General features: G+C 38.6%; 2 pseudogenes; both read right to left on the reverse strand.

Annotated features, from left to right (window-relative positions):
* Positions 1–7,192: 7,192 nt before the first annotated feature.
* LOC115852089 (nuclear cap-binding protein subunit 2 pseudogene) lies at positions 7,193–9,505 on the reverse strand (annotated as a pseudogene).
* Positions 9,506–9,733: 228 nt separating this feature from the next.
* LOC115852023 (large ribosomal subunit protein eL15-like) lies at positions 9,734–10,344 on the reverse strand (annotated as a pseudogene).
* Between the last annotated feature and the right edge of the window lie 422 nt (positions 10,345–10,766).

The following is a 10,766-nucleotide window of genomic DNA, read 5'->3' on the forward strand; positions in this document are numbered from 1 at the left end:
ATCAAATAGGGATTCACTACAATTATACAGTTATTATATCATTTCCTTTCATTATAGGGAAGTATATATAATAACTCTAGAGATTACAGATCACTAATGGTCAGAGGGCTAAAGATATGTTACTCACTAACAATGACTTTAAAAAAGACAACCACACTTCTTGAATCAAAAGATAATTTTAAAATGCCTGCCTGATTTCTTATGAAAGTGTGTAAACTCAGGAAACAGTGATATTTCAAAATCATCCATTTTCTTTATTTTTTAATAGAGAAAAAACTGTATGGCATTTACAAAAAGCATTCTCTTCCTCAAATAACAGTCCCTTCTTCAAAATTTCAGAAGCTGCTCAAATAATGCTCCTAAAAAGTAGCATTGTCTAGGTACAATGTACAGTAAAAGGCAAAAAATAAGGAAGAAATTTTATATTTGTTCCAAATATGTACTTTGAAGTTGACTACTTTGAACAGATATCAAAAGAGCCCTGTGTTGTACCTAATATTCTTTGTCCTATTAGGCGTAGCTAAGCATAGATCTTGCTTAATTTTATCCCTTGTCAATACAAATATCTTTCTTTTTAAATTTTACTAGTGTTATGAGCTATGTTCCCCCCAAATTTATATGTTGAATCCCTAACCCTCAGTACCTCAGAATATGACTGTACTTGGAGATAGTCGTTAAGGAGGTAATTAAGTTAAAATTAGGGCAGGCCCTAATCCAATATGACTGGTATCCTTATAAGAAGAGGAAATTTGAACACAGACACATATGAAGGAAGATCATGTGAAGACACAGGGAGAAGACAGACATCTACAAGCTAAGAAGAAAGGTTTCAAAAGAAACTATAACCTTGATAACACCTTAATCCCAAACTTTTGGCTTCCAGAATTGTGAGAAACTAAATTTCTGTTGTTTAAGCCTCCCAATCTGTGGTGCTTTGTTAGGTCAGCCCTAGCAAACTAACACAGTTAGTTAGCTATAGAGATGATGTTTCTTTTTTTTTTTTTTGCAGTATGCGGGCCTCTCACTGTTGTGGCCTTTCCCGTTGCGGAGCACAGGCTCCGGACGCACAGGCTCAGCGGCCATGGCTCACGGGCCCAGCCGCTCCGCGGCATGTGGGATCTTCCCGCACCGGGGCACGAACCCGTGTCCCCTGCATCGGCAGGCGGACTCTCAACCACTGCGCCACCAGGGAAGCCCTAGAGATGATGTTTTTAAGATATCAACTTTTCCTCTGTATCTGAAAAGGAATGTTGTGAAGGCCTTTGTTCCTGTTTATATGCCAATATCTGCTAATTAAAATATGTCATTAAGGCAGATCCAGAGGAACTGCTGCCTGGACATTCTGTTAAAAGAATTGTTATTTATGGTTGTAAGAAACAAAACTCTTCTAAATTACATGCAAATGTGACTTTACCAACTGGCTTCTCCTAAATTAAAGTGACTTAAAGAAGGGTTGGGTTTGCTAATTTAACAACTGAGAATTTTATTTTTATGTTCAAAAATTCTTTCTTCTTCTTTCTTTTCCTCTAGATATTCCTCCTTGAGAACTAACACTTATATAGCACTGACTATGGGCCATGCTATAGTCTGAATGTTTGTGTCCCCCTGTCCCTTTGTCCACGTAAGGTCACAATGAGAAGTCTGCCACCAGAAAAGTCCCTCAGCCAAACATGCTGGCACTGTGATCTCGGACTTCCAGCCTCCAGAACTGTGAGGAATGAATTTCTGTTGTTTATAACCTACTCAGTCTGTGGTATTTTGTTATAGCAGCCTGGATGGACTTGGACAAGCCAGGTTCTTTTTAAAGTTCTTTACTTGTCCATTAGATATTTTTAAAGCACCTGTGATGTGCCAGGTCCTCTTCTAGGTGTTTTGGTTATTATCAGTGAAAATAAAACAGAAAAGTTTCCTGCTCTTGGGGAGTGAGCAGATTGACAATTAACCATAGTCACCATAAAGAAGTAGATGACATAGTTTGTTAGAAGGTTAAAAGTACCACAGAAAGGGCTTCCCTGGTGGCGCAGTGGTTGAGAGCCCGCCTGCCGATGCAGGGGACACGGGTTCGTGCCCGGGTCTGGGAAGATCCCACATGCCGCGGAGCGGCTGGGCTTGTGTTCCAAAGATCAGGTGTGCTCTAAGACTAATCCTGCTATCGATTTACTGTTTTAGCTTGGAAAGATGTAAGATTTCTCCCCCCCACCAAAGTTACAATTTTGTTATTAGCTAAAACATGACTTATCCAGCAGTATATCCTTTACATTTGACAGACTACAACCTGTTAAAAAATTTCCTGGACTAGTACAAAGAGACATTTAAAAAGATTCCTGGATCTCACTGGCTACTGAAATTGCCTTGCCATCATATGATTTTACTAAATAATGGGTAACCAAACCACTTCTCTGTAAACCCTTGAACAAGACCTTGGAGTTCTCTTTCACCTTCTTGGCATTCATCAAACACCAATAGCTACTACAGTCTCTTGACTCAGTGGCAAAACCTGCTGGCCTTGCCTGAGGGCAACAGCTGCGGCAGCTAAACTAGTGGAGGTTTCGGTTGACTTGGTTCTAGGGTGTCCTTTAACCTAATGGTCCCTCATGCTGTATAATCTTCATTGCACACTGATACCATGCAACACTCTCAGCAAGTAGGGTTACTTCTTATGAAATCCTACGATGTTCTTCCATCATCGTTGTGGTCTTTAAAATTCTGTTATTCTTCCATAATCTGAAGAAGGAGAAACTCATAAATGTTCAACCTCTGCTTGTGAACTGTGCCCCAAACTGATTTACTAAAATCACTTCAGGAAATTCAGACTGAATCTTGTTTGTTGACAAGTCATACCTTAAAACTGAAACAGGTGGGATGCACTGTAACAGGTGTGACTTCACACTTCAAAATATGACCTCTTGCCAGAGGCAAAATTTGTGCAGGCGGCAGGACTCATTGTCCCCATCAGAGCTTGTCAATTAGCTAGGGCTAGGAGATTTAACACATACAATGAGAGTAGATATGATTTTGGATAAGTTCATGGTTTTGAAATGCTTTGGATACCACAAAAGTTTTTAACTTTGGTAGGAACCCTTTAAAAATGGTCAGCAGCTTAAAGAACTTTCGAGTGATCTAATGCTCTCTAAGGAGATGGCTACTCTAAAGCTAGAAGCTCATGCAAAGGAGGATAACATGGACGCTAAAAGAAATGCTCAGGCTGATCATTATGCCTCATAGGCAGCCCTTGCTAATATCCCAGCCCCTATGGAACCCTGAGACCAAGTTTTTGCAGAGGTTCAAAAAATCTATTCTAGAATGGCACTGGTTAGCTTCAGAGTCAGAAGAAGATACTAGGAGAAATCTGGATGTAAATCACACGAGAATAGTCCCTGGCACTCTGGCTTCTTGTAAGCAACAGAGGTGCTCCAATGGGACCTTGCAAAAAATTTTCATGAAATTATCCACCAGAGTGAGGATAAATTGGGTACTATACTTAATCTATATCGGTGTCAAACTACTGAGGGTGTTTCTGGTTCATGTCTCATTTGCCACCAGCATAATCTTGGTAAAATTGTGAAGGTAGTATATAGACACCTCCAAACAGATTTCTCATAATTACTGGCAAAGGTATTTTTAAAAGTCAAATTTATTGAGCTATAATTTGCATTCAGAAAAAGTTTCTCTTTCAGCGTACAATTCTATGAGATTTGACAAACACATACAGTCATGTAATCACTACCAGAATCAAGACATAGAACATTTCTATCACCTGAAATGATTCCCTCATTACCCTTTGTCAGCAACTCTCCTTCTAGCCTCTGCCCCTAGAAACCACTGATCTGTTTTCTATTCTTATAATTTTGCATTTTCCAGAATGTCTTATGAACAGAAGCTAAAGTATGTAGCCTTTCAAGTCTGGTTTCTTTCACTCAGCGTTATTCTGAGGTTCATTCGTGTCATTGTATATATCTATAGTTTCTTTTTATTGAATGCTTGTACCATAATTTGCTTATCTATTCATGAGTTGAAGAAGAGTTATTTACAGTTTTTGGTGGTTATAAATAATGCTGTTACAAACATTTACATACATGCTTTTATGTGAACATAGGGTTTTACTTCTCTTGAGTAAATACCTAGGAGTTGTATTGCTGGGCTGTAATGGTAAGTGCATGTTTAACTTTGTAAGAAATTTTCAAACTTCTTTGTAAAGTGACTTTACCTTCTCATACAGCAACGTATGAGAGTTCCAGTTGCTCCACATCCTGCTCAACACTTGGTATTGTCAGTTAAAAAATTTTTTTCTAGTTATTCTAATAGGTTATGTAGTGGTATCTCTTTGTATTTTAATTTGCATCTTTCTCAAGACAAATAATGTTGAGCATTTTTTCATGGGCTTACTTGACAGTTAAAATTTTTGTTCAGTGAAGTGTCTACACAAATCTTTTACTCATTCAAAACTTGTCTTTGTATTATTGAACATTGAGAATTGTTAATATTATATTCTAGATATAAGTCCTTTATCAGATATGTGTTTTACAAATACTTTCCCCTAGGCAGTGGCTTGTGTCATATTTAAGAATCCAAGATAATAAGTTTTATGTTTTCCATTAGATACTTTATTGTTTCAGGTTTTGCATTTAGTTTTCTGATCCATTCTCCAATGGATTTATTTCTGTAAATGGTGTGAAGTATGGGTAAATTCTCTTTTTTCGTATGGATGTCCACTTGTTCCAGAATCATTTGTTGAAAAGAACATTTTTTTGCCTTTCCTCCAATGAATAGTCTTTCTTTCTCAGAGTCAGGACTTTCTTAGTGATCCTGTCTTTCTTTCCTGTGACAGTCAAACTTTGACTTACATCCTTGGCAGGTTTTATGCAGGAGAGAGTTTCCTTCTCCTATCTTTGGTGGTAATGCCATACTTTTTACTTGTGCTGTAACCCACATTACATTTCTATATTCTTTCTTTAGACAGTTAATTATCCTTAGATGATTAAAAATAACACAAAAACTTACATTTACCTTCATTTTAACTATTGCTGGCACTTTTCATTTCATTATGTAGATCTAAATCTCTGAGATTATGTTCCTTCTACCTGAAGAATTTCCTTTAGCATATCTTGTAGCACAGATGTGCTGGTAATGAATTTGGCCTGCTTTTGCTTAACTAAAAAGTATTTCACCTTCATTTTTGAAAAAAATACTTTTTGTTGAGTATAGAATTCTGGCCAACAGTTTCTTTCAGTAAAGAAGTGCTTCCCTTGTTTTCTGGCTTGTACAGTTTCTGACTAAAAGCCTGCTAATGTTAGTCTTTGTCTCTTTATGTATAATAGATCTTTCTATTCTGGTTGCCTTTAAGATTTTCTATCTTTGGTTTCAGAAGTTTTTTGGTTTTGTTTTTTTTTTCCTACTTGTTGTTTGTCCTACTTGGGATTCTCTGATCATCTTGATCTGTAGTTTGATGTCTTTTTTTATTTTTAGAAATTTCTCATCCATGAACTCTTCCAGTATTTCTTCTGTCCTGTTCTCTCCCTCTTCACTTTCTAGGCTTCCAGTATTTGTAGATTAAACATTCATTATTGTCTCACAGATCTTGAATTCTCTGTTTTTTTAAAATTCCTTTTTTATCGTCATGTTCCATTTAGCTAATTTCTTTCTTTTTTTTTAAGTTGGTCCAATTTTATTGAAATCTTTTACAAAAGACAATTCAAATAGGAACCACTGCTGTGGTTTTAAGGCCTATAGAAATCTGAGTTATGTTTTACTGCAAAATATATAATATATTAACTCAAACTACAGTGTAAAAAGATTTTAATAATGAATTATATGTCTTCATTAAATTAGATATTTACAAATATTTTCCTAAATACGTACAACTAATTTAGATATCTTTTAAAGTTCAAATAGCCAGTTTAAATTTGAGAAAACATACACTTACTGTAACTTGAAAGATGTTCATATTGAGATACTTCAGCCCCAACTTCACAGGCTACTGGAAATTAAGAGACACTTTGTTGCCAGATGAAAAAATTTCACTTATGTCAGGGAAAATTATACTAGACTACCAGTTTAAAATGAGCAATAGTTCATATAATATTAGAGAAATTCTCTCTTGCCTTAGAAATGCAAAATAAATCCTCTAGACTCTCTTTTCTGTAGAGACCACCAGCTCACTATCCAGGCTCTGAAACTTAGCACAATTAGGGAAAAAACAAGACGGACTTCAGTATGACAATTAGCCAAAACACTTCCCCAGGGAACCATTTCTGATTTTGTTTTTGTTAAGCACTGTCTTGATCTTTAAGTCATTTTTTAAAAACAAAAAAAAAACCCACTCAATTCCCAAGGACAGTTTGAAAATGAAAAAAATAGATCTGATGGCTCTCACAGCAGCCTTCATCATGTCAAGGCAATGTTTTAACTCACATCTCCTGATATTTCCTCCCCATCTCCTACTGACAGTGTCCGCCTTGCCCTTAGAGTAGTTGAGGTTCCCTGTAATAGAGACCCTTGGTTTTCTTAGTGTTAGCTAAAACACATATTTTGAAAAATGTGTTCAGTAAATACCCTTCAAGTCCTGACCTAATTTCCTGATATATAAAGCATATAAGAGGTGGTGTCCCCTGCGACTGCCTAAGGCTTACTTTTGCACCAACTATTTAGGAAGTTCCCTTGACTCTTAAGTTTTCCTTTCGAGATTAAAATTCAACATAGAAAAAAATTCAGTTATCAAACATCTATTCCTAATTTAGAGCAAAGCCACATTACATAGCAAAACTCCCCTTATTAAACTTTATCTCATGCAAACTTAAAATTTTTAAAATAGTAATTCCAGGCCCCAAGGTAGACCTACTTAGAAGTAAACATGGTAAACACTTAAAATTTTTTTTCCAATCTTCCTAAAAGAAGTGTGTTTTGGGCTGATAGATCAATATTATATGTTAAGTCTGCTGCTAAGGAACACAATTTTTGACCTGGTAAATTATTCTGGTAATCTGACACACGACCAAGATGCGAAGACTATAGAATTAAAGGCATTCTTTTGGATTCTGTCCTTCAATAATTTTTAAGAGGAAAACCATGAAGAGGCTTCCAGCTCAGTAGAGACATTGATTAAAGCTTGGTAAAAATGGGAAGGTTCGCAGACCTTGGGTAATGCACATCAAACCCAACAGGCCAAAGGAGTGAGTTTTCCATGATGGGGCTCTCACCACTCACAGGTTTGGGCCAGCTTTCCATAGCCTCCTCTCCCAGATCGTAGTCCTGATGATACTCATCTCGCATCTGGCCCCCAGAACGGCCACGGCCATACTGCCTGCCGTCCTTTAAGCCTGCGTCCCAGTCTGTGCAAATGATCCGGTCATCCAGACACATTCCATTTATGTACTGCATGGCATTTTCTGCATCTGCTCTTGAATAGTATTCCACAAAGCAGAACCCATATGCTGTTTTCTTCATTTTATCCAGGCCCATGATGATTTTCTCTCTGTCACCACTTTTGCTGAGGAGATCATAGATTTGTTCTTCAGTTGTATAGAAGGAAAGATTTCCAACATGCAATGTACAGCTTTTCTTCAATAATTTTTCCTGTTCTTCACTGTCACGCCAGAAGGGCTGGTCCCAGTACCGGCTCAGCTTGACGTAAGAGTTGCTGCACAGTGCCTTCAGGAGGCCACCCAAATAGTGCAGAGAAGTGGCCGAGGGCGCCGCCACTCCAAGTATAATGAAACCATTTAGCTAATTTCTATTGGTCTATTTTCAAGTTTATTGATTCTTTCCTCAACTATGTCTAGTCTATTTATGAGCCCATCCTTCGTCTTGTTTCTGTTACCTATATTCTAAATAGACCTTAAAATTTATTTCTAATAGTTTTTATTTCTTATAGTTTCTATCACTTTCCTGAAACCTCACAAATGTTCCACTAGAACCTTTAAGATATGAATCATAGTTATTTTAAATGCCCCCTGTGGTAATTCTAACATCTGTGTCATCTCTGTATCTGTTCTGTTGATTGCTTTGTCTCTAGATGATGGGTTCCTTTCACTTGAGTCTTTCTGTTTCATATTTTTTTGTTGTTGAAAGAGGTACTTCTTGTGTAATATAGTAGAGATTAAGGTAAATAGTATTTAGGCCAGGAAATAGGCACACTTCTTGTTCTAGGCTGTTTGCACAGGGGACTGAGTCAATATAGTCAGGATTTGAGTTGAGTTTGGGTTTTGTTATTGCTTTGTGGTTACCTTCAGTGCACACTACAAACTTCAACTTCCTTTAGCATTACCTTGTGCTTAGAGGAAGGGCTTGGTATTAATGGATTTCTCTTAATGTTTCAATTCTACCCTCAGCTTTTCTACCTCAGTTTTCTCTGTGTGCCACTGCCACAGAGGTGATCTCTCTCCACGCTCTTACCTCTCCCCAAGGGCTAGGCTGCTGTAGTTTATTACCTGGTGCGTAATAGCCTGGTGGTAGAGGACAGAGGAGATTCTCTATTTTCTTGTCCAGTCTCAATCTTAGGCAGTGTACCTAGGTCTTTGGGGTAGAGCTTTCTCAATGATCCTGCTCAATCTCCTTTGGCAGTCAAACTCTGCCTTGTATTTGGTGGATTTTTTTTTTGAAACCATTTGAACTTGTATTGACACCAGCTACATGACTTTTCTCAGTAGCCTTATGAGAATGGATAAAGTGGCTTGACCCAAGATAACACTGATTAGACTTAGCAATGTTACTTTTAAATAAAACCAACCCTATTTCCCCCCTTAAGATAGCTTAGAGAGTTCATAATGGTCACAAACTAATACTACAGATAAAACATGTAAAATTTTGATCCAAGCTTTTTCTATCCTCCCACACTTGAAAGGTACCTGATGAACACCAATTTCCCAATCCTAGCATCACTAGCTTACAAACCTTAGGGCTAATAACTGCCTTCTCATTTATCTACTGTTCAATTTCCATTAGTTTCAAGATACACCAGTGTAAATACCATGACTATTTTGCATGAAGTTAAGTATTCTACAGATCCCAGAGTCATGGGATTGAACCAGGAGCTCCAACCTTTTATGTGAACTTCAGAGGTACCATTGAGGCTAAGGCAATTTAATTTAGGTTAACTAGGATCTGTTTCATATTTAAGAGAACCCTCTTGCAACCGGTTTATTCAATTCTCTTAAAAATGGTGGCATTACTTTTCACCTTTCAGAAGCAACAGTTACACAAATGGAATATTAGATTAAGTCTAAAAATGTGGGCTCTAGTCAACTCTCATTATTTTTCTGCATATGATCATGGTAAAGGATCAGGACGTCCTTCACAATTCCAAGGAAAGTCCAATTTAAAAAGTTTGTCCTTGCCAAACTCCATAAAACAGCCACTTCAGAGTAAACCAGCAGAGCATTGCATCACCCAGTAAAGCTGTAGGTTTCATCACATGCACCAACAAATCTACATGACTAGTTTCTGCACTCCTATTTTACAGAGTTTATTTTACACCTATTGTACCAAACAGCATTTTAAACACGGACATATCGACTCCCTAATAAAGCAAAAACACAGGCATTTCCCTTATTAGAAACAAGATATACCATCACTTAAAGTCTTCAAACATGATTGCACTTAAACTTTCATAATCTGACAGTGCATTCAATGAGTCAATCTGCAGACAACTAGTTTTAACAGACAAGTTAAAAAAACACTTTAAAGTAGACATGAATGTCCTAAACTGTTTATTAGGTAAGAATTTTACAAATATTACTTATATTAGTGGTAGCGGTGGAGCTGGAGTGTATTGCTTCTTCTCCAAGCTGTGCAGCGAGAACCACGGATAGTGTGGTGGAACCTGCGGCTCTTTCTGCTTGCGGATGTCAGTCCCCGCAAGTCCCTGTGCTTGTGGACTGGTTTGGTGATCCACTGGCTGTCAGGGTTTCTTCTGATAGCTTTATGGAATGGATCAATGAGAATAACCTCAAGGAATTTGTACGTAGAATCTTCACCAACCCGGTAAGAATTCAGGACCCTCAGGGCCCTACAGTGGCGTCCAGCTCACTCCTCAGCAGCAGACTGAAGGCTTCGAGCAAACTTCAGCTGGTTGACACCATGGTGGACAGGTGTGCCATAGGTGGCACGCTTAGGAACTGGGCGTTTGCGGTCACTGCGACACACGCGAATCCAATATATGACATAACCCTGCTTGGCCTTGTACCCCAGCCTGTGTGACTCTTTGGGCCTGGTGGGCGGGGGGAGAAAGGGGACCTGGTGCACTGCAGAGAGCTGGCAGTACTGCCAGCAGCGCACCCTGAGCAGAAAGCACATCGTGTCTGACTCCTTCTTCCTCCGTAGCTCCTGGATGTACTTGTAAGCGCCCATCTCGGCTCCGCTGATGGCTGCCGCCAGACCTTGGCGGGTATTACATAGGAGAGAGTTTCTGCCCTTCTGTTAATCCTAGGAGATCTTCAGTGATCTGGGCACAGGACTGTTTCTTGCTCCACTCTCAGCAGTAGAGGGTTTTTTCCTTTACATTTTCCCCAGTTGCAATGGGTCATCACCAGTGCCCTGGATATTACAGGATTCTCTCTGCTCTTCCAATATCTTAAGTCTCTTCATCCATAGGGGAATAGGGACTGGATAAGGTTTGTACTTTTTTTTTTTGGCCATGCCACATAGCATGTGGCATCTTAGTTCCCCCAGCAGGGATCAAACCCTCTCTCCCTGCAGTAGAAGCTCAGAGTCTTAACCACTGGACCACCAGGGAAGTCCCAAGGGTTTGCATAGTGGTGGCCACTTCTCTT

This window comes from Globicephala melas, chromosome 2, assembly GCF_963455315.2.
Source record: "Globicephala melas chromosome 2, mGloMel1.2, whole genome shotgun sequence".
In the NCBI taxonomy this organism is placed as follows: domain Eukaryota; kingdom Metazoa; phylum Chordata; class Mammalia; order Artiodactyla; family Delphinidae; genus Globicephala; species Globicephala melas.